The 288-nt window shown below is 52.1% G+C and overlaps 1 non-coding gene across 1 annotated transcript; it reads left to right on the top strand.

The window, feature by feature from the left end:
• Positions 1-10: 10 nt before the first annotated feature.
• On the top strand, positions 11-129 carry LOC118345245. The gene has a single exon (XR_004798830.1). It is a non-coding gene; the product is annotated as a 5S ribosomal RNA (ribosomal RNA).
• The last annotated feature ends 159 nt before the right edge of the window (positions 130-288 follow it).

Raw genomic sequence — 288 nt, 5'->3', positions numbered from 1 at the left:
TTAGTTTGATGGGTGCGATCATACCAGCACTAATGCACCGGATCCCATCAGAACTCCGCAGTTAAGCGTGCTTGGGCGAGAGTAGTACTAGGATGGGTGACCTCCTGGGAAGTCCTCGTGTTGCACCCCTCGTTTTTGTTTCTTCCGCCTTGCGAGATAAATTGACAAGAAGGAGCACTCGGGAGTGGATTTTTGGGAAAATCTCGCCCTGCCCATCGCGTAGCCATGGGTTTGGATCAGATCTCCGTTTGGATTGGGATCGGAAGGACGCTAGTATGTCGCTCAAGG

Source organism: Juglans regia, unplaced genomic scaffold, assembly GCF_001411555.2.
Source record: "Juglans regia cultivar Chandler unplaced genomic scaffold, Walnut 2.0 Scaffold_18403, whole genome shotgun sequence".
Classification (NCBI taxonomy): Eukaryota; Viridiplantae; Streptophyta; class Magnoliopsida; order Fagales; family Juglandaceae; genus Juglans; species Juglans regia.
This window is presented reverse-complemented; position numbering and strand designations above follow the sequence as displayed.